The sequence below is a fragment of the Macaca nemestrina genome, chromosome 3 (assembly GCF_043159975.1).
Source record: "Macaca nemestrina isolate mMacNem1 chromosome 3, mMacNem.hap1, whole genome shotgun sequence".
Lineage (NCBI taxonomy): Eukaryota > Metazoa > Chordata > Mammalia > Primates > Cercopithecidae > Macaca > Macaca nemestrina.
Genome location: NC_092127.1, coordinates 177,608,844 through 177,636,839, shown reverse-complemented (window position 1 = coordinate 177,636,839; position 27,996 = coordinate 177,608,844). Strand labels below are relative to the sequence as shown.

The window sequence follows — 27,996 nt, the reverse complement described above, 5'->3', positions numbered from 1 at the left end:
CTCACGCCTGTAATCCCAGCACTTTCAGAGGTCGAGACGGGCGGCTCACCTGAGGTCAGGAGTTCAAGACCAGCCTAGGCAACATGGCGAAACCCCATCTCTACTAAAAAATACAAAAATTAGCTGGGCGTAGTGGCATGTGCCTGTAATCCCAGCTACTCAGGAGGCTGAGGCAGGGAGAATTGCTTGAACCCCAGAGGTGGTGGAGGTTGCAGCCTGGGCGACAGAGCGAGACTCCGTAGCAAACAAAAAACAAGCAAACAAACAAACAAACAAAAAACACCAAACACACAAAAACCCCCCACAAAAACAAAGTGATTTTTTGAAAGGAATCCATAAATTCTAAGAGAATAGAGGAGACAGCACTATCCAATTTTTCTAAGCTGCAAAATATGTGGCGTAGCCGACCGAGAAAGCTGACCTCTAAGTTAGCACTTCAAAAAGCCAATAAGCACCTTGCCTTATTGAAACATACACAGAAGACTAATAAATTGTCATCAGCAAGAACCTCTGTTCTGGGGATAAAATTGTGGCTAAAATCTGGAGTCCTGAGAAATTCCATTTCATAATCTGCAAGACATCCCCTGTTTCAGAGCTTATTCTTCACTTTCAGCAGTCAGAAGATGACATTACACATTTTGGCCAAAAATTAAAAGGTAGGAAAAAAAAGAGAGACTCTGGAATAAGATGCCAAACAAAATTGAGATCAGGTGCATGAAAGGAAAAGAAGGCAATTAATTATGAGCATAGCTACTGAATGTAGAGATTCCTAGACCCTTTCTTCCACTTTTCTAGGAAATTTTGATTTTTTTTTTTTTTTTTTTTTTTTTGAGAGGGGAAAGAAACAAGGTACCTCAATTGGGGAAGCATCAAGAAAACACCAGTCAGAGCACTGTACAAAAATGAACTTCAACAAATTATACTGCTCATATGTATAATGATTCTAATCAGATTTTTCTTACCTCTCCTCAAAGCTAAGCATCCTAAGATAAATGTACGGATATAGTCAAATAGAAAGAGACCAAGGAATCAGATTAAAAAATTAAATTATAGGAAAAATAAAATATTTCAGGAGGAGAAATTTGACAATAAAAATCTTCAGAGGAATAAAAGAAAATATTTTATTCATGAGGTAAGTGTAATAAACTGCAAAAAGAAAATACAAAGACCAACTAAGAGTTCTTGCCCTTAAAATATTATTTAAAATATTTGAATATAATACGCATTTAAAAATTAGAGATCCATTCCAGGGAGTCCAAAATTTGAATAATGGGAGTTTCAGAGACAGAGTGTATAGAGGAAAGAAAGGAGTAGCCAAGAAAGTAATTCAAGAAAACTTTCCTAATCTGAAGCTCCTGAGTTTCCAAATTAAAATACTCTCCAAAGAGACTACAAAAATCAAGAAAATGGACTCACCAAAGCACATCATCATGAAAATTTAGAGCACTGGGAACAAGGAAAATCCTACAAAAGTTAAGAGAAAATGAGTTTATGTGGTGTATCAAAAATCATATTGGCGTTAGACTTTTCTACAGCGACAAAGGAAGAATGCCTTCAAAATTCTAGGGGAAAATTGTTTGCATTTAAAATTGTCTATCTAGGAAGCCATAAAAAAGGAGAATCTCTGGATCTGCAGCTTCCTCCACTATCTACATAGAGCTATTGGCATTTGAAATGTGGCTAGTGTGAATTGAGGTGTAATATCAGTAAAAAAAAATACACACTAGATGTTGAATACCTGTTACAAAGAAAGAGTGCAAAATACTTCATTCATAATTTTTACACATAATTTTATGTTAAAATGTTGATAGTTTTGATATGTTGAAATAAATAAAACACATGATGGAAACTAATTTTATATGTATCTTCTATTTGTTTGCTGTATCTACTTGAAAAAGTATAAGTAATATATGTGGCTCACATTGTGTATCCGTTGGACAATTCTTCTAAAAAAAAAAGAGACATATTAGCTTATTTTATGATGGGAGACTTGTAAAAACTAGTACTATGTAGAGCAGCATGGTCTAGTTCCTGTGGTGTGAACTCAGCACAATTTTGTTTTTTAGTTAATGGTCTTGGAAATTAATTTTCTGTGCTGTGATTCTCTTTCTGTCGAGCAAAATTATGTAGTCTTCTACCACCTGTGAAGAGAAAGGATTTTCTGGTTTTGAAGGCATGAGATTTCAGCAGTGTATGGAGAAATCTATGACCAAAAAAAATTGCACAGAAAACAAAAATAGCAAATTCTGGCCTCCTTACTGAGTGCTCTAGATAATCACTCATTTGTGTACTTGATTTGTTTGGGCCTTGTTTCAGTGTGATAATTTGTTGTTGGAATAACATTTGTGGCAATAACAAAGATCTATTAATATCTTAATGTATATGTTAGCACAGTTTAGTTTAGAGACAAGTCCACAGAAAGAGTGACAGGAAAATCAGATTACATTTTTAGCAAATTGCAAGGGAGACAGTGTCATCTGTGTGGTGTACTCCAGCTAATCTCTCCAACAATCATCACAAAAATTGAATGCAAGTAGAAACAGACGACCCGTGTTTGCCTGGAGAGCCTGGGAAATCAGCAGAGTGGCCTGTCTTCCAGTGAAGGAAGAATGCATTTCAAGCTCTGTCTGTCTCTCACTCTCTCTCTCTCCATAAACACACATACACACACAAACACAGGGTTTACATATATATATGTATATGTATATATGAATGTCTATTACATACGTATATTTATGTACATTACATATGTATATATGAAGGCCTATTACATATGTATATTTATGTATGCATATTTCATGTGTATATATGTATGCCTATCATATGTATATGTATATATGCATGTCTATTACATATTTATAAAAAACACATTTATTTTTGAAAATAATCTTTATTTTCTTTTCCACTCTCTTTTATTTTCCTCTCTCTAAAGGATTAATGATGCAGAAGAAAGCCAGCTGACACTTTGAGGACCTGGAACTAAATCAGACAAATACCAAAAAAAAGGATCAAAGATTGCTCTGTTTGTTTTGTTTTGTACCCAAAGTAAAATATAAAATTTATAAGAATAGTTATGCAGTTCAGCTGTGCCATTGACTGCATATAAATCAGTACCACTTCATTCAGCTTTCATACATTGTACTTTTTGTTGCAGTAAAATGTTCCTGGGAAAAAGAGTAGAGATACATTTTTAGGCAAAAATGTATACAAGAGTTTTTAAGGCCTATTAGATCCTTGTAGTTTCTATCATTTAAATTTTAAGAAGATATTCTAATAATTAGAAACCTGTTTTATTTTTTTAAAGATATGTCTGGAATGAAGGTCATTGAGGCCAAATGACCAAAATGGGCACTCCTTATTGACAGACACCGCAATTTATACTAGATACTTAATAGTTGTAAACTTTCCATAATGAACACTTTCACAGTATTTACAAAGAGAGATGAAAAAGAATTAACCATAGCATGAAGCATCATCAGTAGCTTATGATTAATAAAAATTCAAGTATCTTAGTTAAATAAACTTGAAATAATAGATATGTATGAATTGAGTACTCTACAGAAAAAAACCTGCATGTTTTCTTAAGTGCTATCAGATTTTATAAACAATAATGTATTTGGCCAAAGTTGCTAAAGCTGAAAATTTACTGTCCACCTTTTTGATGACATAGTAAAACTGGAAATCACATATACAAATGTAGGGAATAATAGTACTTTGGAGTTGATCCATCAATTTCACATGATAAACAACTATTTGCTTAAAGAGGAAATACAAATATATTTAGATATGTTAAAGGTTTGACATTTGAAAATTTTATATTTTCTATTTAAACTAGAAAAATGAGACACGCTACCTTATTCATTCATACATAATCTAAACAAACTTTTAACCCAGTTCTAACTATGAGCCATGCACTATTTTAGCACTAAGGGTAAAGTGAACAAACAGACAGACCCTTTGCCCTCTAAGTTTATAGGTGTTGAAAACTGAAGTCTTGTTAAGGTATGATGAGAGCATGAGAATGCCTCTTGCTCATCATTAAGACTTTGCTAAGTAGCACACACAGAAAAAACATTTGTCTCACATGGCTGCTCATAGTATTGAAATCAACAATTTGCAACATATTAATCCGTTTTTCTACATATTCACATAACGACACATAAATACATGTATGTGGAGGAACTTTGTTCTTTCTTATCTTTTTCTAACAAAGTGAACATACTAAAGACATTGTTCTTAATATTATTTTTTCAATTAAAATCTGTAAAGGGTTATTTCTTGCTTTGATCCATATAGATTTAATAAATTCTTTAAATAAATGCTTAATATTCCATAATATAGATGCAATATACTTATTAATAAGTCTTTTCTATTATCATTTATTTTTGTGAAAACAATTCCTCAAAATGGGATTGTTGGATGAAGAACTAATTTTATTAGACAGCACAAGGTTTATTTTTCATAACCATTTCCAGCAATTCACCCTTCATTAGCAATACATATAAGAGCCTATTTATCCACACAACAATGAGTACTGGATAGTAATCTCTTTAATTTTCACAAATTTGATGGATTCAAAGTATACCATTTCAATTTCAATAAAAAAACCTCTAATTTTTTTTCAATATGTTAATTGATATTTTGACTTTCTTCTATGAATATCTTGTTATTCTCTATTTTTTGTTTTACATATTTTAAATTTTAATCTAAGTATAACTTGCACATAATTTAGACACTCAAATGGTATGTTGTAAAAAATAGTAGTTGCCTACCTGCCCTTCTCTTTTTTTTTTTTTTTTTTTTTTGAGACCGAGGCTCGCTCTGTGGCCCAGGCTGGAGTGCAGTGGCGCGATCTCCACTCACTGCAAGCTCCGCCTCGCGGGTTCATGCCATTCTCCTGCCTCAGCCTCCCGTGTATCTGGGACTACAGGCGCCCTCCACCGCGCCCGGCTAATTTTTGTATTTTTAGTAGAGACGGGGATTCACCGCCTTAGCCAGCATGGTCTCGATCTCCTGACCTCGTGATCTGCCTGTCTCGGCCTCCCAAAGTGCTGGGATTACAGACGTGAGCCACCGCGCCCCGCCCTTCCCTTCTCTTTTATTTTCTACTTCCAAGGATAAATTGCTTGTAATTCTCTTTGTTGTTGTTTTTTTTGATATCCACCTCTATCTCTATGAATAAAATTCTTATATTGTCAATTTTGATTGTCTAAATTTAGGTACTCAATTTTTTTTCTTACCGTCATGGAATCTGAGTGACTCTGTATCATAATCTGCAGCCGTTATTACACACATGAACACTTCCTATGTCTTATCCTACCAAATTAGGATGTAATTCTTTATATCTTAACTTTGCTTGGGTCAGTAATCATTGTTTTTATCACATCTGTGTAAATAATATTCACAGCTGAGCCACGTAATACTACATTGATATTTCCTTTACTACATAATATTTTATTTTCTCTTTAAATTTGTCTTATTTCTGCCTTCATTTCGTTATGTACCCAGTAGTCATTCAGGAGCAGTTGTCTAAAACACCAAAAGCAACGGCAACAAAAGCCAAAATTGACAAATGGGATCTAATTAAACTAAAGAGCTTCTGCACAGCAAAAGAAACTACCATCAGAGTGAACAGGCAACCTACAGAATGGGAGACAATTTTTGCAATCTACTCATCTGACAAAGGGCTAATATCCAGAACATACAAAGAACTCAAACAAATTTACAAGAAAAAAAAAACAAACAACCCCATCAAAAAGTAGGCAAAGGATATGAACAGACATTTCTCAAAAGAAGACATTCATACAGCCAACAGACACATGAAAAAATGTTCATTATCACTGGCCATCAGAGAAATGCAAATCAAAACCACAATGAGATACCATCTCACACCAGTTAGAATGGCAATCATTAAAAAGTCAGGAAACAACAGGTGCTGGAGAGGATGTGGAGAAATAGGAACACTTTTACACTGTTTGTGGGATTGTAAACTAGTTCAACCATTATGGAAAACAGTATGGCGATTCCTCAAGGATCTAGGACTAGAAGTAACATATGACCCAGCCATCCCATTACTGGGTATATACCCAAAGGATTATAAATCATGCTGCTATAAAGACACATGCACACGTATGTTTATTGCGGCACTATTCACAATAGCAAAGACTTGGAATCAACCCAAATATCCATCAGTGACAGACTGGATTAAGAAAATGTGGCGCATATACACCATGGAATACTATGCAGCCATAAAAAGGATGAGTTTGTGTCCTTTGTAGGGAAATGGATGCAGCTGGAAACCATCATTCTCAGGAAACTATCACAAGAACAGAAAACCAAACACCGCGTGTTCTCACTCATAGGTGGGAACTGAACAATGAGATCACCTGGACTCGGGAAGGGGAACATCACACACCGGGGCCTATCATGGGGAGGGGGGAGGGATTGCATTGGGAGTTATACCTGATGTAAATGATGAGTTGATGGGTGCTGACAAGTTGATGGGTGCAGCACACCAACATGGCACAAGTATACATATGTAACAAACCTGCACATTATGCACATGCACCCTAGAACTTAAAGTATAATAATAATAATAATAAAATTAAAAAATAGATAGATAAATAAATAAATTTGTCTTATTTCTTAATTGCTTGTTTTTTTCTAGGTGCTTATTGCTAATTCAACTGAAAATTCTTCCCAATATCCTTGGGTATGTCTTTATAAGCAGTGTGAAAACAGACTAATACAGGAGGACTATTCTTATTTTACTGTGTCAGAGACTGAATTTCTAATCCAATGCCTTCTGGCTCATAAGTACCCACTAAATTATAACTCTAATTTCAAATGAGAGAGCCCTGTAACTAGGGTGGGGTAGACTAAAAAGTCCCATGGCTTTTATGTATTAAAAGTAAAATAGATGATGGGAAATGTCTTATGGGACCCACGTTGAATACAGTATATATTTTCTCAGGCAACCAATTGCCTCTAAATTTGCTATTTATAATTTACTCAGTCTTAATTAGCAGGCTGTTCCCCAAGTCAACCCTGCTGCAGGCAGAACATGAAGTAGAATATAAAAAAACAAAGTGTTTCTTGTTGCTGAAAGCAAGCCATACATATTCATGGTGAAAACAGAAAATCATTTGCCAAACTGTGGATGGTAAATACAAATTAACCCTGCAATGAAAAGTGTAATATTTGCATTTTCAAGCCTTAGATCCCTCTGGGATTAATTAGGTGATCAATTGGAATTAAAGTTATCAGGAACAAAATCTGGCCTTAGATTATGTGTGTTAGTGTTTGGAGCGGGGAGTTGTATTATTCATTATTGTTGCTTTCATTATAATTATTTGATCCCATCCTCAAAGACTGTTGTATAAACTGATTGATGAAATCCGTCTGTGAAAATATTTTACAAACTGTTCAGGGCTATATAAATACAATGTGGTTTTATTGTTTCTATGTGTGCTCAACAGAATAACAATGAAGAGATGATATTGATAATCTGGAAGATTCTCAAATTGTCTCTCTCCTGTCCATCCCCACTGTAACCCCCATGGTTTAGCTACTCAACATTTCCTTTCTAGGGGAATGCAACAGCTTCTCCATTACTGTCTGGCTCAAGGTTTGCTTCATTCTGGTCCATTCCCACAGTGCTGCGAGAGCAAATCTTTGAGACCCAAATATGAAGTCAGATCATTTATAAAGTTTTGCTATGCCTTTGGATAAAATTCAACTTTCTTAGCTTGCCACAGATGATCCCTGTCCTGCCTACCTCTCCAGACTCATCTCCTGGCACTCAATTTGTCAACAATTCTTGACCAAGAATCAATTTTGTGCCAGGCACAATTCCAAGCCCTACACATTTCATTCTCCACATTTTAGCTTTATTAAATCATGTACATCCCTTAAAAATATTGAGATCTCAGAGCCTTCTGTGCATTTTCACATTGTTTTTTCCCTGTGAAGAATATTCCCTTTTGCCTCTACATCTTGCTAAATTCTTATGGGTTAGGACTTGGTTAGGAAATTCAATTCTATGGGAGGTCCTCTCTGACTTCACTTTGTCCACATCAGTGGTACTCCTCTCATGGCATTTACCACCCTGCATTACATTTGTCAACTCTCCGTTTGTCTTTCTCCTTTCTTAAAATTATTGCACCTTGAAAACAGAAATGGTGTCTGTTTTTTCTGACTTGATAGGGCCCAGCAGAATCTGTGGAATACTGTAAATGAAAATAAATATGCAATGAATGAATGAATGCCAGAAGGGAAACTCTCAAAGGTCCAGGACACCAAAAGTAAGTCATCAGTGATATCAAACTTCATAAAATAAATTTTTATTAATTATTAAGATATTCTGGATAAAGGAAAACATTTATGGTTTCTATTACGTATATCCTATAAAATAACCTCAGCAATTTATTTCAAATTTGATGTATCATTAGGAATCTATCCTTTTGGTTTTAATGTACTAAAAACACAATCTTTGAAATCACAAGCTTAAAAAGGAATTAGTTATCTCAGGATTTATCCATTTGGAAAGACAATTGGGATGTTTTCTGAGGGCACCCAAAAAGATAAAGTGAGGGCCTAGGTGGGTCAGCATGGTGTAAAAACAAATTATAGGAGAAATGTTTGGATAGACTCCAAATGGAAGAGCAAGTTAGGACTTGAAAACACAAGTCAAACTGTAGGCAACATTCTAAACCAACTATGGGTTATAGTCAACCATGGCCCATAGGTAAAATCTAGCCTGCTATCTAATCTAAAAATATTTTTTACAATTTTTAAATTGCATCATTTTTAATAGTTATCTAGGTATCTATATAACATCCATGTTTTTGCCTCTTTGTCTGCAAAGTGTATAATATTTACTATCTGGCTGTTTACAGAATACATTTGCAAAGCCCTAGTGTACTAACAAAGGCCAAGAATGTGAGCATGGAATAGAAATGACACAGATCAGAAGAATGCAAGCAGAAGGTGGACATTTTTCTGAAGGGGCCCAATGAATTCAGACACAGACTACACAGAAGCCCCTGGAATCACAATCCTGTGTAAACAAGTTTCTTCACTTACATTGAAGAATATAGGAGATATCCACTCTTTATACATCTAATCAGCCAACTGGTCTTAGGGAAAGTCTTACTTCAGAAGATCACCCATAGTCCTGGAGATCCTGTAAGGGAGTTGGATGGGATAATGATAACATGAAACAAAGTAGAAAGAGAAAAGATCTTTTCAGTAAAAGAAGAAAGTCAAAGAAACTTCTAGTCTTGAATACTTCTTCCTAGACATGAATAAAAGTGGATGATTTATTTGTGGCTGAGTCCTCTTCTGAAAAACACTGTGATAAAGAATGAATGTTTGGTGGCCATGTGAACTAAGAGTTCAATTCACTTTGGTCTACAAATCAAATTGTCAAAAGCTCACCCAAATCTCATCCATCCTTCTCACTTATGATGTGTGCCCACTTAACTTAGGCTTTAAATTTATCTGCAATGATAACTTCTTGTCAACTTGATAAAATGTACAAAAAGACACCAGACTGAGTCAAAAATTGCTTTCACAAATGGCTTGAAAGTCATTGAGCTCTGTAAACATGAAAAACACATCTTGACTAAAGACATGTTCAGAACTCTGGAGTGACACAGTAACAGTTTTAAATCCTACAGTGCATTCCTCTTTTGTTTGAAAACGGGAGTGTATATAATGGAGTATGTAATTGAAGCAATTATGATGTGTTAAATCTAAGTGAAATATATGGAGATAATCTCTTTCTAATAGCCCTTAATTTAGGTGCCAGCACTATAATCTGCAAGTAACCCTTGTGGCTCCTAAAAAGTCATTTTTGACCTTGCATTTTTCTTCTCCTGTTTAATTGTGTCTCCTCCACATCTTTGTTTCTCAAAACAAAGCTGCCTCTAGGAGCAGCCCTTAGAGCTGTATCTTATTCATAATATGGAATCTCTCATGCCATTACTTGAGGACTTACTACATATTAGACTGTGTATACGCATTTCTATAACAATTTGGCAAATAGGGTCTCTAGCCCTCTGATGAGGAAACTGAAGCTCAGAGAGGTTAAGAAACATAACCATGTTGGATTTGTGCTGTATCAGCATGGATAAAGCTGAAAATGGCGATCCCCATAATCTCTTTTCTTGTATGGCTCCAGATTAGCATCGGTCAAAACGGTACTTGCATGAGATCTGGAAGGTGAAAGTAAAACAATAGTAGTTTCCCTTAGAAGATGGTTGCAATTAGACACCACGATAGACAGAAGCAGCTTGTTTTTGCTCTCCTGTGCTCTAGGTATATCTCGTCTTCCAGATGGCAGACCTGCTGATCAACAGCACCCAGGTCCACCACCAGGGAGCTGGTTTCACACCACAGAGGGAGAAACTACACAAATACCACAGCTCTCCATAAACCTCTCCACTAATCCCTTTTTTTTATTGTACAATAGTTTTATTTTTCTCATTTTACTATTTTTACATTTTACGCACAAATATTTTTTATCTGTGTAAAAATAGAAAATAACAGTTTTATGTAAAATTACAAAAAAATTAAAACCTCGAAGAAATACATAATTGTTATTATGACAGGATAAGTGTCGTTGTCGTTATTTAAAGAGTAAAAATGTATGCAAAGGTCCTCCTCCCATTTACAAAAGATTGAGAATTTTTTTTTCCTGGCAGCAAGTGAAATATTGAAGTATCAATATTTTTCCACCCTTTAGATATGCTGCTGCCTTTAAGAAAGAACTAGTGTGTCCTTGAAATAGCACAAAAATGTTTTAAAATTCATAATTGCAAAATGAACCTGTCACTAATCCCTTTTCTTTGGTCCCAAATAGATACCTTGAATTGCTTGGCTTTTTATAATTCCCTGAAAACGCTGGCTTGCTCAACTATATCAGTGGTTCAGGAAGAGTGGTCAGTGTTACTTTCTCTGACCTTTTGACCTCCTCTTCTAGACCTTTACTTCCCTAATGTTTCCCACATTGGCTTGAGTTCTAATTCCTATAGTAATTCCTCACTCCCAAGTGCTCACTGTGGCTTTACTCCCTTGTCTGAACTCTTGACTGATACACACAATCGAGACCATAAAGCAGACCCTAGGACAGTCACAGCCAAAGTCCATGCCCTTCTTTTCTATGGATTATGGTTTTTGGCCATCTTTATGTTTAAGGGGTGGTTCCAGGTCTACTTCCAGCCCTTAAACAAGGATAGAATATGTAATAGTCACACATTGCCACAACACAAGGCAGCGGGAACTAAAATTCATAAGAAAAGTGCAGAGCATTAAGGGCCTTCAAAGATAAAAGAGAAGATCTACTAAATAGAAACTTTGGAGATGAATGCTCCGTCAGCATTCACAGTGAAGAGAGTAGAAGTCATCAGATGTAGAAGCACAGAGAATGAAGAAATTATGTAATAAGATAGCAATATTTTTGTTTTCTAAAAAGCCATATCTGGATTTCTATTGGGGAGAAAGCCAGATTAGTAGGAAAAAATGCATATGTTACAAACTGAGCAAATAATGGTTCCTTCCCCTCAAGGGCTAGTGTGAAAAGTCTCCATGAAAAGGGAAACTACTCTCATAATGAAGGCAGAGGAATTTGAAACGGGGTTTGGGTATGGATGTGAAGTGCAGAAGAATCAGCAAAAGGAGGAATGAGAAAACGGACAGAGGCAAGAAGAAAAGGAGAAGGAGGAAGAGGAATAGGAGGAGGAGACAAGAAAGTAAAGGACAGGAAAAAGGTGGAAGAATTTGAGCAAAATAGGAAGGAAAGGAATAAAGAAGAATAAAAAAAAACAAGCAGACGGAGAAGAGAAAATAATTCCCAGTGGCAGGAGGTTTTAATATGTAAATGCTCCCATATTAACCCCAAAGTTTACAGAATGATTTTTTAAACTAAGTACATCATATGAGCAAAGTCTTAGATATGAACACACAAGAGTTTAACATCAAGGTACAGTATTGCCAAGGAAAACTGATATGTCCCATTGGAATGCAAGAGCTTGAGGGTACAGGGAAGCTTGAAACACAACCCACAGACTTGGCTGAAATCATGGGAAAGATTTTGGAACATCACAAGTCATGGATTGGAGTTTCAGACAAGTTTAATGAGCTCTCTGGAGGGCAGGGGTACCCCATATGACATCTGTGTTATAATGAGTTACCATACCTTGAACATTCTAAGTATGTATGCCATTTAGCCATCTCCAAAACCATAAAGTGTATACTATTATTATGTTCATTTTACTAATAAGAAAACAGAGCAGTTGAATAACTTCATAAGATCACACAGCTTAAAAGGATCAAAGGTGATATTCAAACCAAGGTTTTTCTGATTCCAGAACCAGCAACTTAATCTTCATTCTCAATGACTTAGAAACAGTTGCATGCACTGTAGTCTCTTTTATTCTCTTTGACTCTGCACTATGTTGAAACCAGAACACTACACAAAATGTGGAATCTGCTATCAATTTTTCCACGGCCACTTCTTATTATTGTTTCTTCAAATGAGACAAAGCTGCAAAATCACTGTTTCTTTTCATTAGGCACTTGGTAAGGTACTGTTCAGCTATCACAATAAAGCTAACATGATCTCAACCGTTCTTATTAAGACAAGTGTTTTAAATTAAAAATTAACATCTTTGACATGTTAGAATGGTATATATTAACTCAAAGTCAGGTTTCTAAATAGGAAAAATATGAGATTAGCATGATCTAATGGACGAGGGGAAAGAACACCTTCTCTCATTCCTATCTTCTAACATGGAAGGAAATATTTCCTGAGCTTTTGTTTAAAATCAAAAAGCAGGGTTATAAGGTCAAGTAAAAACAGAGTGCAGTTGACGATAAGTTTAACCATACATTACAGGTATATATTTTTAACAGGTGACTTGATATGAGATTCTTATAAATCAGAAAGGAAATCCCCAATCATGGTTCCTATTACTCTGTCTTTTAACCACTGAAGACTCATTTCTATTGAAAGTCTCTTTTGTGTTATTTTTATATAATGTTAGTGTTTAAGGAATAGGCTGGTGCACTCTAAAATAACTGTTGAAGTACGAGACATGGAATTCCCCGGATATTGGAGGTGCCTCATTTATCCTCTGTGTTAAATCACAATCACCAAGTTGAAAATAGAAAAATGGAATTGCCCATTTGTTTGGCACACATGTCACAAAATAAACAATTGATTTTATGTTTACATGTTTGTGTTTCTGTTTTCACAATTTTAAGTACATTACTTTTTAAGGTTTCTTTGTGTGTGTATGTGTGTGTTAGTTTTTAAGTTATTGAGTACAGATTGGAATGTTTGGCTTAGATCAGGTGAGTCCCCTAAACTAGTAAATATTTACACACATTTAACCTATAAATAAAGTCAGGACAATTGTCTGAGTTTTTAATTACTCATATTTTTTTAATGTATGTATCTAAAACCAAGCACGCATATCTTCTAATTTGGTCCCCTTAGTTTCTGTTAGGATCTAAGGCAGGCTGTAGCCGACATTTTCTGTAAAGGTTTATATAGTAAGCATTGAAGGCCCAGAGTTATCAACCTCAGCACTACTGACATTTTGTGTGAGATAGTTATTTATTGGGGAGAGCTGTGTTGATCTCTCTAGGAATCTTAACAGTATCCAAATCTCTTCCCATAAGAGTCCAGTACTATTCACCTCTTATAGTTGCAGCAACCAGAAATCTCTCCAGATTTTGTCAAATGTTCCTTAAGACCTAGGAGCAAATCTAGTCCTGGTTGAGAGCGATTGCTTTGTAATATACAGGTCATACAGTCTTGGCTGCAACTGTAAAACTGTCCATAGATGATATATAAACAAAAAAGCCTGGCTGTGTACCAATAAAAGATTACTAATGGACACCAAATTGTGAACTTTATACAATTTTCCCATGTCACAGATTATTCTTCTTCTTTTGTTTTATTGTTTTTCAACCATTTCAAACTTTTAAAACTATTTTTTGCTTATAGGGTAGACAAAATGGCAGCAGACCACGGTATGCCAGTTCCTAATCTAGGGGAGTCAAATGATAACCAAGACTAGTCTCTGCTTCAAAGTGCTCCTGATCTACAAGAACAAATGTTTCCTTACTTGGTAAATCCTTTCAGAAAGATATGCAAAGGTAGTACCAAGGGATTTGGTTTACAGAGAAGGCTGCACTGAGAAGGGACTAAATTATCCCAGTAGATGACCAGAAGTCCACCAGGGAGTCCATGTCAGGAGTGGCAAGAGAGGCACATATTTTATATACCAAACTATCAATTATATGTCAATTGATATTGATACAAATGTATATATGTATGTGTATGTATTTTTATTTATTTCAAAGAAACAACATCCCAAACTTAGATAGATTAGATAGCCTTCTTTCAACCACCTTGCTCCACATTTTCGGTTGGTTGGTTGTTGGTGGTACTAGTTTTGTCTTGAATCCAGGGTTTGCACATATAACAATAGGTGGGATTTTTGTTTGTTTGTTTGTTTTGACGGAGAGTCTGACTCTGTTGCCAGGCTTGAGTGCAGTGGCACGATCTTGGGCTCACTGCAACCTCCGCCTCCCAGGTTCAAGACATTCTCAGTTTCCCAAGTAGTTAGGACTACAGGTGCGCGCCACCATGCCCAGCAAAGTTTTGTATTTTTAGTAGAAATGGCATTTCACCATGTTGGCCAGGATAGTCTCGCTCTCTTGACCTCTTGATCTGCCCACCTCAGCTTCCCAAAGTACTGGGATTACAGGCATGAGCCACCATGCACAGTCTTGAGACAAGTAGTTTTTCTGGGCTGGAGGAATGACAGCAAAAGCAATAATAAATGCAGCAAGCTTATTGACTAACAAATTGATTTGAGGGAGTTGAAATCAGCAAATATTGGGATGGATTTATGTGAAGGACAAATTTCCTTGAGCTGTTCTTCCCAAAGGTACCCAAAGAAGCTCTTTGAAATTTTAAAGGAATATGCTGCATACATTGTGATGAAGTGAACTTAAGGAAAGAAAGTGCATTCAGTTTGGGGGAAATGGGTATTTTTCTCCTTTATTTTCTTGAGTTTTACCTTCCCTATCAAGTTGCTGCCATCCTCAGGGACAGTGGTTTTTGTAACATGTACTGATATAGACAACCCAATATCAGAACTATATCTGCCATGTAACTTTAATCCTCAACTTTCACCACAACTATTCCCAGTGATTAATGCCAACTGAGCTATATAGTTGTCAGTTGTTCTCAAGAGAAGCATCAGTGTCTCTTGTGGGCATCTGTGGCAACCACTGAAATGGGTAAAATTAAGGGTTAAGCTACCCTGTACTCTAACCATTTCCTTGTAAGCATCAGTCTAAGAATCATTCATCTGACCTCTTCACTAAATGGTACCCTTACACGGTTACCCCAGGAGATAAAATATACTGTAACAGATCAGGGAATGACACATGCTGATTAGTGAAACTTTCCAAACAACTAAAAATGTATGTCCTTAAGTAGATAGATGATAAACAGATACATACACACATGCGTGTATGTAAGGTTATAGATGTAAATACATATATATGCATTAGCAGATATGTGTGTATACAATTTCTTTTATGCTATGTATTCTCCTATCATCAATTTCATCTCCTTCTCTTTTGTATTTTAGTTGGTAATTGGTGTTTCTCTTTTACTACGCCATCCCACACATTGTTTGAGGGAAGCAATTATGGCTTGTTCATATCTGGAGACACTACAATTCTTTATGCAGTGCTTAAGCATGCAGTAAGTATTTGTTGTATTTCAATTTAACTACTAAAAAACTTAATAGTATGAGTAAAAACACAATGATTGGTAAAGGGATATTTTAGAAACAATTATGGTATATGGGTCTTGTTTTAGAGAAATGCTTCACCAAATATTGCAGATAAATCCAAAAATAATTGTATTTATTTTTACTATTGTCATGCACCTAGTGAAAGATTGAGACTACTAAGTAGTGAAAACAGCCTAAAAGATTTTAGTGTATCTCAGAAAATCACGTGCAGCAATTATCAGGTATTATCCACTCTGGTTTCTCAAGCCTCTGCTCTAGGGGAGGGAGTATTTCCTTATATTACTTTAAGAATAATGAATAAATAAAAAAACGAAATTTGAACAGAGAAGACAAGTCCTCTGTGGAGTGGCACTCACAAGAAAGAAAAACCGAATAAAGTTACCTTCAAACTTCAACGTGCATCAGAATCACCTGTAGGACTTGTTGAAACAGATTGCTAAGCTCCATACTCAGTTTTCTGCTTCCATAGGTCTGAGTAGATGCCCAGAAATTTGCATTTTTACCAAGTTCCAAGGTGATGCTGAAGTTGCTGATATGGGATCCTACTTTGAAAACCATAGATCTAATGTCATATTTCATATATTTCATGTGTCCATCCTTACTATTTCTCTCATTGATTTAGGTAACTACCTTCTTTTATACATGATAAAACTGACAGTTGGAAATCCAGTTACAACTTCTCTTATCTCATTTGGATAGTGTTTCCATGGCGGACTTTCTTCTTCATATTTACTGGGAAATTTATGATTTTCTACATCCTGAATCTCATGAAAAATCTTTCAACAAATCTGAGAAAAGTGTTATAAATCCCCTGCGAGAATTGAAGCATAACAAGCACCATTGAAATGTTACTAATCTTACAGAAAACATTGACTTGAAATCCAGGGCAGGGAACATGAACACACAAGAGTCAAAGGTTGAGGTCAACATTTCTGAGAGACAGGACAGAGCATTTAGAAGAGAAGGTGTCATGATAAATTGATCAGTATGACGTGTCGCTGTTCCCTTGTTATCAGTTTGTGTACATGGCCCTGTCCATTGCTAATGGTGAGCCATTCTAACAAACAGAAATAAGCTTGTATGTATTGTATACTTTATATCCACCCTATGAGTGTTGTTCTAAGAAATGACTAGTTTGGAAAGCAAAAAACATTATTAATTGCCAATTTCAAAGCATGACTTTCTGTGGTACTCTTAACCTTGATAGAAAATCTGAATGTTACATTATTCACATAGTGCTTATTAAGGTTCACTGGCATTTTTTCAGTGTTTGAATATTATCTATAGGTTACAGTTCCTGGTAAACACTTCATCAGAATTAACGCAAGGAAAGAAAACCTGAATGTTGTTGTAGAAGACTCTGACATGAAATCAGAAACTGATTTGGAATCTGTTTTAATATTGCAAAGCAATAATAAGTGCAAGAGCAAATGAAAATTGGGGCAAGTGGACCAAAGTTTTTTTTTTTTTTTTTAATAAGGAATTAAATGTGTTCTAAAGCACTACATATCCTTACAGCCAACCTGGAGAAACTCAGGAATAAGCTTTTTAAAATATGACCAATTTCAATTCAAAAGGAAATAAATTTTTCTACATCTGAGATATTTGTCACAAAACAATGAATATGTCTATTGAATAGGGTATTTAATGTCTTGAGTGTTTTAAAATTTCATTTTAGAATGATAATTTATTAATGTTAAGTAATTTATGTTGTCCTTTAGCTTTAAATTATTTTATGTGATATTTATTTTGGGGTTCATTCTCCTTCCTTTGGTTTTTCTATTATGAAATATATATTTCAAGCTGAGAACATTTGTACATATTATTGAAATATAAATGTTGTTGCAATATATTAATACTAGTAATAATAAACCATACATTTACTGTCACATCCATTTTATTTTGCAAAAAAAGATTATGAAACAATGTAAATCTACTGCTGAGAAAAGAGTCACTGTTTATTTTTATGGTCACTTATTATTACTGAAAATGCATAAAGTGCTTTGAAAAAATGTAAAAGAACCTGATTTTGAGAATTTCTACAAATTCCCAGGAATTCTAATTTCTTTTTTTTTTTTTTTTTTGAGACAGATTCTCTGATATGGTTTTTCTCTGTTTCCCCACCCAAATCTCATCCTGAATTGTAATTCCCACATGTGAGGAAGGGAGGTGATTGGATCATGGGGGCAATTTCTTCCATGCTGTTTTCATGACAGTGAGTGAGTTCTCACGAGATCGGATGGTTTTATAAGTGTTTGGCAGTTCCTCCTGCACTCTTCTCTCTCCTGACAACTTGTGAAGAAGGTGCCTCCTTTCCCTTCCACCATGATTGTAAGTTTCTGAAGCCTCCCCAACCATGCAGAACTGTGAGTCAACTAAACCAAATTCCTTTATAAATTACCTAGTCTCGGGTATTTCTTCATAGCAGTGTGAAAACAGACTAATACAGGAACAGGCTGGAGTGCAGTGGCACCATCTCCGCTCACTGCAACCTCCCCCTCCTGGCTTTAAGCAATTATTTTGCCTCATCCTCCTGAGTAGCTGGGACTACAGGTGTGTGCCACCACTCCTGGTTATTATTATTGTTTTTTTTTTAAGGAGAGACCGGGTTTCATCATGTTGGCCCAGCTGGTCTCAAACTCCTGTCCTCAAGTGATCCACTTAACTCAGTGCCCAAAAGTGCTGCGATTACAGGCATGAGCCACTGCACTGGCCAATTCTTATTCGTTGTTTCCAAATTCAAAGATTAATATATATCAGAAATTTGGAAATGCTATGTTTGACAGAGGCAGGAATTTTCAATTTCCAAGTTTCACAAAGTAGCAAACACAAGTATTTTATTTCTATTTATTGATTTTTTTAAGCTTTTATTTTAGGTTCAAGGGTACATGTGCAGGTTTGTTGTATAGATAAATTGTGTCTTGCAGGGATTTGACATACAGATTATTTACCCAGGTAATAAGCTCAGTATCTGGTAAGTAGTTTTTCAGTCCTCACCCTCCTCTTGGCCAGATCCTGTTTATTTATGAATAAATAAACAAATGAAACTTGAAGAGAGAAGACAACTCTCTCTGCCCAAATCTGCTCCTTCTGCAAACTTCTTCATTTCAATTTGCGACAAGTCCATTCTTACCAGCATTTGGGGTGAACACTTGGAACCTTACTTGTTTCTTTTCTTTTCCTCATGCCCCACACCCAGTTTGGAAGAAAGCTGTGTTGGGTTTACCTTCCAAATACATCCAGAATCTGACCACTTCTCTACCACCTGGGGTCAAGCCACTGCACTGCACATTTGAGCCACGCAAAAGCTTCCTCATCTGCCTTCCTACAGGTTATTCTCAACACAGCTGCCAAAGCGGTCCCTTTAACATCACTCTACAATAAACATATGTCCATCAGTGACAGACTGGATTAAGAAAATGTGGCACATATACACCATGCAATACTATGCAGCCATTAAAAAAGGATGAGTTCGTGTCCTTTGTGGGGACATGGATGTAGCTGGAAACCATCATTCTCAGCAAACTATCGCAAGAACAGAAAACCAAACACTGCATGTTCTCACTCATAGGTGGGAATTGAACAATGAGATCACTTGGACACAGGAAGGGGAACATCACACACCAGGGCCTATTGTGGCGGGGGGGAAGGGATAGCATTAGGAGATATACCTAATGTAAATGACGAGCTAATGGGTGCAGCACACCAACATCACACATGTATACATATGTAACAAACTTGCACGTTGTGCACATGTACCCTAGAACTTAAAGTATAATAATTAAAAAAAAAAATCCTTCTACAGTACTTCTCCAGGTCAGAGCAAAAGACAAAATTCTTACAGAAGCCTTATGTGCCCCTCCATGGCGTATCCTTGGTTACCCTCTGTCAACTCCTACTTTCTCTTCTTTGCACACTCTGCTCCTTGAACCTGCCAGGGTGACTCTCTGTTTGAGACCACTGCTGTTTCCTCTGCCTAGAACCTTTTTCCTAGATATCTTTCTTGTTCACTCAGATAATTGGTGAGAACAAGTCTCTTTAATAGCAAATTGACTGGAAAAGACTAGGAAAGCACACGAATGTAGGGGGGGGGTGGATTTTTTTCCTGCCCTATATTTTGTCCCTTTGTTACTAGTTATTTTAATTACCTCCTAGAAATAGACCATGTTAGCCCACTCATCATTCTTTTTCCCACAATTGAAGAAATATTTGTTACATTGCCTAGAGCCCAGAATCTCGTTGCTAGGGCAGAATTTTCCAAGGGTTCTTTGGCATATGTCCCTGAACAAAAGGTTTTTTTAAAATCTTTTATATTATATTTTTACTATCCCTTTTCTATACTTAGATCTGTTTAGATATACAATACATCCCACTGTGTTACTCGTGCCTACAATATTCAGTACAGTCACATACTGTTTAGGTTTCTGGCCTAGGAGCAATAGCCCTTACCATATAGCCTAGATATGTAGTAGGCTATATCGTCTAGGTTTATGTAAGTGCACTATGGTGTTTGCACGACAATGAAATCGCCTAACTGCACGTTTATCAGAACTTATGTCTGTGCTTAAGCAACAATGCATGACTGTAATTAAATTGGATACCATGGTATAAAAAGTAAAGGTTTCCAGTAGCATCCTAAAAGACTCTTTTCCAGAAACCAGAATGTTTTTATATTTTCAGTAAGCAAGATCTGTTTTGCTTAAAAGGGTGGTTGTTAGTGCTCTTCCATAAAAAGGTCCAGTTCTCCTTATGGAAATCTGAGAGTGATGTATTTTTCTGCCTTACTTGAAGTCAAAAACAGACATGTGTCTCGTATTGGCAATAGAATGTGAGAGGAAGTGACGTTTGTCATTTCTAAGCTAATGTTTCCAAAGTCAGGCGGTAGTTTGCCATGTTTACTTTTGTCTGCTTTGGTGACTGTGCAGCATAAAGGTGACGACTCCTGCATGCCGAGGTCCTGAGTGAAGGTGATCTAAACTGCAGCTACCCAGCTGGCCTGCAGTGCTCAGACAGAATGAATGAGAAATAAACTTAGGTTGTTTTAAGGCATTGAGATTAGGTGCTTTTTTGGTTTGGATTTTTTTTTTTCACTTTTGATATGGCAGAACAACTTAACCTATCCTGACTTATACACCTAATCTAAGGTATTTCTGTTTATTTTCCAATTTTGAGTCATTTATGCAATTACTGTCATTTTTTTTTTGGAGGATTAAAACCAGTTTTTGAGTAAGAATTTCAAAAGTAATGAGTGGACTGCCTCCTGAACAAAACATTGAGCACATTGCTTACAGGCCTCTTGCAATCATTTTGATGATTCTGAATACTCACTAGACACACAGATGCATGGAGGAATATTTGTGTAGAGTGATAGGAATTTCTGTGATGCTGCCAAAATGTTCATTTCTGCACATATAAATCCAACTCCCTTGCATTTATCATAACTGAAAAATTCTTTGAGGTTTCTGAAACTGGCTTTTAACTGTCTCAGTGCCCATTTTTTAGAGGGTTAGCATCCACTAGGAAACCTTTCCCTGTCCCATTTCCTCAAAGCAAGGTGCTTCGAAAGTCAGAACAGCCAGAAATACTCCAGGGTATATTCATGATCCAAGCACCCATCCTGAGAGTAGAGACAAACAGAATTTAGAGGTATCCCACCCAATTTTGTGGACTTTTATGCAATTTGACTCAAAAAATCCACACCAATCTGGAGGCATATGGATTTATTTACTCATTTCCTTTGCAGAAGAGTACTTTAGGAATCACTTCTGCCTTTCCCCACCCCCTGCCTTTCTCTGTCTCATCATTTGGAGGCTACAGGGGAAATAAATTCATCTTGAAGGAGTGTTATGAATATGATCGTGGCCATTATTTGATTAAATACTCAAACAGTATAATCCTACCCAGCGACCATGTCACATGAGGGAACCATGGTTATCATCAATTACTGTTCATTTTCTGTAAACATGGACCTGAGCCAACTTTAGGGGGAAAATAAAAAGTTGGCAAATGATGTATTTGGCATCCTCCATCTGTTTTTTTTTTTTTTTTTTTTTCCTCTACCCCTTCAGTTTTTGCTCTGGGTTTATTATTTTTTCTTGGGGCACCAAAACTATTAGATCAGGGATTTTGTTTCCCGCCTAGACTTCTTTAAATCTCTCCTGCTGTGGAAATACTGTCCTCTGGCTCTTATTGTTATATTAGGGCATCATTTTAGAGCTACTGCCAGAGTACTATGGAATCCCTATCTCTGAAATGGATTTCCAGGGGAAGTCTAGGGTAGGCGTTTGAGATGTTAAACAAATTCGTTAAGTTCATATAGCTGCCTGAAGGCAAACAAAGCATTGCATTTTAACAGGTTATCAATTATAAATGGATTTCAGGTATTAAAGGATGGTCAATTATTGTTAAACGTTTGGGCTTAGGACTTTGACTAGAGCCGGTTTCCAGCTGACACTGTGACTGACGCTACCACATGGGCTCCACTTTGCTCACCTTGTGCTGCATTCAGGCATCTTGGAGAATTAACCTCAGTTCCAGAGGCAGGACCTGCAGAATCTAAGCCAATCACAGTCATCCTGACTCTCATACCATGTTAATGTCTTAGGGATGGGCCAATCAGCATAAAGACTTATTCAGGCGCATGGAAGTGATGTAATTCAGGGCAACCAACAGATGGGAGAAAACATTTCCTTAGGTCCTTTGGAGAAGAGATTTCTTCAGTTTTATGAAAAATATTTTAAGAAGTGACCCTTTTTCTATTCTCCAGGGAAGATGAGGAAGGAAGTAGGATGAGAACATGACACTTCTACCAAGGTTCAGAAGGGGATGCCAGCCTTACAAATACTTTGGCATCTGAAAGCGGAAAATGATGTGAGGGAATTGGTCCTTGTTAACTTCGTCATGCAACTGAAACAAACCTGCCCTGGGGTCTATTTCCTCTGCATTTCCTTTGAATTAAATGAGATCTGCAAATCTCCTTTTTTTTTTTCTTTTTTTAACAATTTCAAGAGTTTTAAAATTTGCAACCAAAATATTCCTTTACTATTATACCCTCTAAGAATAGTCTCCAATAAACATATGTGTGCATGTGTCTTTATATTTATTGCAACACTATTCACAATAGCAAAGACTTGGAACCAACCCAAATGCACATCAATGATAGACTGGGTAAAGAAAATGTGGCACATATACACCATGGAATACTATGCAGCCATAAAAAAGGATGAGTTCATGTCCTTTGCAGGGACATGAATGAAGCTGGAAAACATCATTCTCAGCAAACTAACACAGGAACAGAAAACCAAACACTGCATGTTCTCACTCGTAAGTGGGAGTTGAACAATGAGAACACATGGACACAGGGAGGGGAACATCACTCACTGTGGAGAGCTAGGGAAGGGACAGCATTAGGAGAAATACCTGATGTCGATGATGGGTTGATGGGTGTAGCAAACCACCATGGCACTTGTATAGCTATGTAACAAACCTGCACGTTCTGCACATGTATCCCAGAACTTAAAGTATAATAATAAAAAAAAAAGGTATAATAGTCTCTAACTTTCTAAAACATCCACATAAGCCCAGGGCCCAGGTGATTCATTATGCAGTCATGTATTTTTAGTGATGTGGATATCTTGTGAGAAATGCGTTGTTAGATTTCCTCTTCCTGCAAACATCATAGAGTGTGCTTATTACACAAACCTAGATGGTATAGTCTGCTACACACTTAAGTTATATGTTATAGTCTATTGCTTCTAGGCTACAAATCTGTACAGCTTGTTACTATACTGAATACTATAGGCAGTTGTAAAACAATATTATATAATTCTGTATCTAAACAGATCTAAACATAGAAAAGTTACAGTAAAAATAAGGTATAAAAGATTGTCTAAACTTGTACACCTTTTAGGGCACTTACCATGAATGGACCTTGCAGGACTGGAGTTGGTCTGGGTGAGTCAGTGAGTGAGTGGTGAGTGAGTGTGAAGGCCCATATTACTGTACACTACTTCAGATTATATAAACACTTAAACTTAGGCTACACTAAATTTATAAAAACAATAATATTTCTCCAATAATAAATTAACTTTAACATACTGGAATATTTTTCTTTATATGCTTTTAATTTTTTTAACTTTTTGACTATTTTGTAATAACCTTTAGCTTAAAACACACATTGTACAGCTGTCCAAAAATATTTTGTTTAATTCCTCCTCTATAAGCTTTCCCTATGGTTTAAAATTTTTTTTTTTTTTTTTTTTTTTACTTTTTAAATGACTGGCGGAGCAGCAGGTTTGTTTACACCAGCATCACCACAAACACATCAGCAACGTGTTGCCTTAGGGAGTTACAATGACTGTGATGTCACTAGGTGATAGGAATTTTTCAACTTCATTATAATCTATGGGAGTACTGTCGTATAGGCAACTCATTATTGACTAATGCTTCGTGCTACAGTGCATGACTATGTAACGTGTCTATAAAAATCCGATCTTTCGTCAGATACATTTGTGTTAAAAACACCTTTGGGCTGGACACGGTGGATCACACTTGTAATCCCAGCTCTTTGGGAGGCTGAGGCAGGCAGATCACTTAAGCTAAGGAGTCTGATACCAGCCCGGGCAACATGACAAAACTCTGTTTCTATAAAAATACAAAAATTTGCCAGGTGTGGTGGCGCACGCCTATAGTCCCAGCTACTTGAAGGGCTTATGTGGGAGGATCTTCTTGAGATTGTGTGGTTGAAGCTGCAGTGAGCTGAGATTGAGCCACTGCACTCCATTTTGGGAGAAACAGCAAGGTCCTGTCTCAAAATACACACACACACACACACACACACACACACACACACACCCCTTTGAAGGGTCTCTCTCCATTTGAATAATAGTAATGCTAATAACCATGATTAGACCTACATATTCCTCAATAAAAGTATTTTTGAATACCCCTATTATTTTTGCCCACAGGGAATGTACTATATTTTGCTGGTAATGACAGACACTGCAGTTGTGTTTGGTTAATAATGCACAAATATGTTGATAAAATATGAATTTTTAAATTCTTCTTTGTCTCAGACATTTGTTTATGCCTAATAACGTAATACAAATATTAATAGTTTTTATTTTCAAAGAATTAATCCATTAATTTGAAATAAAATAACTTCTCCAGTTTTTATGAAGAGAAAAAAAATATGAGAGAGAAAAGGCAAACCTGAAGGCAACTATTGGTAAAGGAAATTACCTATGAAATTCATGTACATAACTCCAGAATCTCTGTAACTGATACTTCCCTTCAATTTTAGTGACTCTATATCCTAGTCCCCTACGTGCATATAGGTGGCTGTTCTTTTCCTCCTCACCTTCGTTATATCTTTATTCATTTCTATTCTTAGCAGTTTTTTGCTTTGTGGGCTCTCCCTTTCTCAGTTCCCTCCTGCATAAAATGAGATTTTTGTTTTTAAATGCTTAAATGAGCCAATAATGTAAAGTTCTTAGAACACTGCCTGGAACACAGTGAGCACTCATTGATTACTTTGCCTTATTTATTAATGTTACTAATCACCAACAGTGTTATATAACATACATGTAGCAAACACTTTTCAGTTGTTTTTGTAAATGTAATTTTATTGGATACACAGTGCTCTGTGAAGACTTACTCATAATATAGTTTATTTTTTTATTTTGTGGTTGCTTAATAGTTACATTGTTTGCAGCTTTGTGAGTTTTAATTTTTTTATATTATTATTATAAGTAACCATGCAATGTATCCATATTTATGTATCTTTGATTAAAACTCTCTTATTTTCCTGGGATCTAGTCTCAGAATTGAAATCACTGGGTGAAGGAGTATACTGATGTGACATACGTCTTCCAAATAATTCATGGGGTTCCCTACATTTAGCATCCTTACTACTGGCTGGGGCCTATTTCTGGCCAATGGGCACTGGCCAATGGGGTGTAGACCTGAGTAAGTTGTATCACTTCCAGGATGAGCATTTAATTTCCAGAGAAAAAACTTTGGATGTTTTCTCTGTGCATTCATGGGGGTCTTGTATTGAAAAGTGGAGGCACCAAAAAGAAGCAGTTTATATCACTAAGTTGCTACATGAAGGACAACGTACCAGAGAGTTATGATATGAAGCCACCCTACATGAGCAAGAAGCAAACAGTTTTGGTGTTAAGTACTGAGACTTGAGGTGTCTTTTTATGGCACAAATAGGATGCTGCTATGGTACAGTGGCTTGCCTTTATCCACCCATGGTTTCACTTTCAGAGGTTTTAGTTACCTGTGGTCAACTGTGGTGTGAAAATAGGTTAAGTACAGTACAATAAGATACTGAGAGAGAAAGATACCACATACACACATATTTGTTGTGGTACATTGTTATAATTTCTGTATTTTATTATTAGTTATTCTTGTTAATCTCTTACTATGCCTAAGTGATAAATTAAACTTTATCATAAGTATGTATGTATAGGAAAAAACATAGTATATACAGGTTTTGGTACCATCTACATTATCAGGCATCCAATGGGGGTCTTGAAACATATATCCCATGGCTAAGAGGTGATATTGTTTGGCTGTGTCCCCACCCAAATCTCATTTTGAATTCCCATGTGTAGTGGGAGGGACCCAGTGGGAGGTAATTAAATCATGGGGGCAGCTCTTTCCCATGCTGTTCTTGTGATAGTGAATAAGTCTCGTGAGATCTGATGGTTTTATAAAGAAGAGTTTCCCTGCACAAGCTCTCTCTTTGCCTGCTGCCATCCACATAAGATGTGACTTGCTCCAACTTGCCTTCCATGATGATTGTGAGGCCTCCCTAGCCATGTGGAACTGTAAATCATTAAACCTCTTTCTGTCGTAAATTGCCCAGTCTCAGGTAGGCCTTTATCAGTGGCATGAAAACAAGCTAATACAAGGGGGAACTCCTATACTGACTTAGCAGTTGGATGTGAGGAGTTGAGGAAACTGAAATCAGAGTTTGGCAGGATATGGATTCATTTTATAGCACTGCCAAAGTAATTGACAAAATAGTGTCTTAGTCTATTCTTGCTGTTCATATAACAACTGTAACTAGGTAATTTATAAATAATATACATTTATTTCTTCACAATTCTTGAGGCTGAGAAGTCCAAAATCAAGGCACCAGCAGTTTGGTGTCTGGTGAGGGCCATGGTTTCTGCCCCCAGGATGAGGCAGATTATTCTGAAGGAAAGCTATGGTCTAAAACTGTCCCCCAAAATTTGTAAGTTGAAACTTAATCAGCAATGTAATAGTATTAAAAAGTGGGGCCTCAGAACATAATTAAGTGTTATGAACATAGAGACCTCATGGATGGGATTAGGACCCTTATAAAAAGTTTAGGTGTCCCCAGATGGCAGAAGTATAGAATGCAGCAAACCTATCCCCTCAAAAATTAGGGATAAGGACCCTAATCCCATCCATGAGGTCTATACCCTCACGACACTTAATTATGTCCTAAGGCCCCACTTTTTAATACTGTTGAATTGTTGATTAAGTTTCAACTCATAAAATTTAGGGGACAGTTTCAGACCATAGCTTTCCACCCCGGTCCACAAAATGTTCTTCACACATACAACATACATTTATTTTATTTCAGTAACCTCAAAGTCTCAATTAATTCTAGCATAACCCAAAAGTCTAAAGTTCAGAGTCTCATTCAAAGCAAATATGGATGAGACTTGGTTGAGACGTGAACCTGTGAGATCAAACAAGTTATACACTTCCAAATCACAATGGTAGGACAGGCATTGAATAGACATTCCTATGCCGAAAAGGAGCTATAGGAAGGAAGAAAGGAGTTAACAGTTCTCAAGTCCAAAACCCAACACAGCAAACAATATTAAATCTTGAGGCTTCAGAATAACGTTTCAACTCCATATCCTGTCTTATAGACACACTGAGGCAGGGCTCAGGACCCCAAAGCCCTTGGAGTCCCCATACCCACAGGTTTTCTGAACACAGTCCACACAGTAACTCACACAAGTTGAAACTGGGTTCCTTCTGCTTTCTCAGGCTGGTGTTGCACACTGGTGGTTCTACAATTATGAGGTCTTGGGTATGACACTGACGAGGTTCTCAGAGGCATCCTTAGAAATCCAGGTAGGGGTCCAGTGCCTCCATAGTTCTT

The 27,996-nt window shown here is 36.5% G+C and overlaps 2 long non-coding RNA genes across 3 annotated transcripts in view; one reads left to right on the top strand and one right to left on the bottom strand.

Moving 5' to 3' along the window:
• LOC105487867 (uncharacterized) overlaps nucleotides 1-8,297 on the top strand; it is an 18,166-nt gene extending 9,869 nt beyond the window's left edge. For both annotated transcript variants that reach the window (XR_011620656.1, XR_011620655.1), the window contains exon 3: nucleotides 8,206-8,297. This is a non-coding gene — a long non-coding RNA (uncharacterized lncRNA). The remainder of the gene's footprint in view (nucleotides 1-8,205) is intronic.
• LOC139362229 (uncharacterized) lies at nucleotides 2,929-27,996 on the bottom strand. The gene is made up of 3 exons (XR_011620657.1): nucleotides 27,848-27,996; nucleotides 9,085-9,184; nucleotides 2,929-2,979 (listed from the first exon to the last, which is right to left on the bottom strand). It is a non-coding gene; the product is annotated as an uncharacterized lncRNA (long non-coding RNA).